Source organism: Toxorhynchites rutilus, chromosome 3 (genome assembly GCF_029784135.1).
Source record: "Toxorhynchites rutilus septentrionalis strain SRP chromosome 3, ASM2978413v1, whole genome shotgun sequence".
In the NCBI taxonomy this organism is placed as follows: Eukaryota; Metazoa; Arthropoda; class Insecta; order Diptera; family Culicidae; genus Toxorhynchites; species Toxorhynchites rutilus.
The window spans coordinates 186,700,389-186,702,593 of record NC_073746.1 but is presented as its reverse complement, the minus strand read 5'-3'; the positions used below and the strand labels follow the sequence as shown (position 1 = coordinate 186,702,593).

At 35.2% G+C, this 2,205-nt stretch overlaps 1 pseudogene; it reads left to right on the top strand.

The window, feature by feature from the left end:
* The first annotated feature begins 227 nt into the window (after nucleotides 1-227).
* LOC129773733 (putative nuclease HARBI1) lies at nucleotides 228-1,633 on the top strand (annotated as a pseudogene).
* The last annotated feature ends 572 nt before the right edge of the window (nucleotides 1,634-2,205 follow it).

Here is a 2,205-nt window from a genome sequence, read left to right as displayed (position 1 = left end):
TTTTTGACAGCCTAATAGTAGAAACCATACCTAATACACTCATTCTCGTTCTGAAGACACTTGAAGACATTTATTTTACACAAAATAAGAACAAAGAATAAATTTAACGTAAGCTTTCGGTGAATTTCCTATGTGCAATCAAATAATTGGAGATCTGGAGAATGCTTACTGATTTAGAGGTTGTATTGCGCGATATATCAAACACATAAATGCGGAACCGTAGAAATATGGCCGATTTTGGAGAGTATCTGGAAATAGTTATTTCCGGAGAACCTAGGAGCAAAAGAAAGCGTGTCGAAAATTTTGTTACCGACGTAGTGGAAAAACTTTCTGATGAAGAGGTAGTTGTTTTTATTTTGTTTTGAGTTAAAAATCATGAACGAGCAATATTTATTTTTATTTCTAGTTTCGACGTCATTTTCGAATAAATAAAAGCACATCCGAAATTATTATAAATAAATACGAGGAGTCCGAGTTTTATCTTGTCAACACCGGTATTGGACGTATGAACGTTACAGCAAATCAACAAACGCTTTCTTTTTTGTGGTAAGTATTCCGACTTCGTTTTTGGTTTTACAACGGCCTCATTTGTACCTGATCTGGCCATCAAGGATATAGACTAATGTCATGCCAACTCTTAAGACGAGTTGGCATGAAATTCGTCTATAAATTCCATCTCAGCTTTTTCAAGAGATTTTTCTAAATTTTGTTTGTAGGTTTTGTGCAAATAAAAATTCTTGCTAAGTTGCTAGTTTGTTCAATCTTTCGGAATCAACGTTTTTCAAATGCTTAAATAATATTTTGGACTTTTTTTACGATCTCTCCAAATCGATCATCCATTTCCCGGAAGCAATCGCTGAGAAAGAAACGATCGCTGCAGATTTCAGAAGAGTAAGTTTAAATCAGGATGATTTCGATGTAGTTAATATTATATAAAATCTTTTCAGATTGCTGGTTTTTCTAATGTAATAGGGTGTATTGATGGATGTTACATCTACATTAGAAAGCCGGCAAATAAAATACGTTCAACGTACATCAATCGCCACGATTTACTCTCAATAACGCTCCAGGGAGTATGTGATGCACAAAGAAGATTCCTTGACGTCTGTGTGGGTTCTCCCAGTCGGATACATGACTCGAGAGTATTCTCTTTGTCACCACTCAGCGATGAGCTACCAAGAATTTGCGATGGAAATTATCATCTACTAGGTGACGCTGCTTATCCCTTACGGGAATATTTGCTGACACCGTTCAAGGACTATGGTAATTTAACGCAGAAGGAGCGAAATTACAATTTAAAGCATAGCCAAACTCGAGTGAGGATTGAAAACTGTTTCGGGATTTTGAAACAAAGGTTCCGTCAACTTACCCGACTCGATTTTTTCCACGTTGAGAGAATGTGCAAGTTTGTTCTAGCCTGTTGTACACTTCATAATATGTGCATTGATCACAATGACGTATACAATTATGATGAGGAAGCGGATAATCTCAGCGAAACAAATGAAATCGGAAGCAGCCAAATGTCAACCTCCGGTCGAGTGGTCTCTCAAAATATGAGAAATGCTGCTTTGCGTAGACTTGGAGAAATTAAAAGGAATGAAATGGCCGAAGCATTGCTATAACAATAATCGAATAAAACAACATTATATTAAAACTATAACAACTAACGAGTCCTTGATATTGTTGAAGATGAAAGATATCTATTTTTGATTTTCCTGATGCAATGAGCCCTTAACCACTCCTCTGCTGTGGTGTCTTGCCGATTTAATCAAGTGTCCGCTATAAGAGTTTGATATTGACATCGATATTGTTCTGAAATTTATTTTGTCGTCTAAATAACGAAAATTCTCTGTTATTTCTCTGAACAAAATGAAATAAAACTTAATAAGACAAAATGGTTATTATGTTGTAGTCTAAACATTATTATTTAAATGTGCGTATTCGGATATGCAGAAAAATGGAAATAGTAGGAAAAAAATTAATTTGAAAGTATTTTATATTTTCTTTATAAGCTCTTCTATGCTATTATTCAACCGGTCTATTTTTTCCATTTTCTCACTGTGTCGTTTTTTTCTTTCTTCCTCTCTAGCTTCTTTTTTTTTACATTCCGCTTTATATGCCTCCAAAAGCTGAGTTGGAACATCTCCTTTTCTGGTTTTCTTCAATAGAGTCGACGTACTGCGTACTGTTTTATCTGAGGGATCG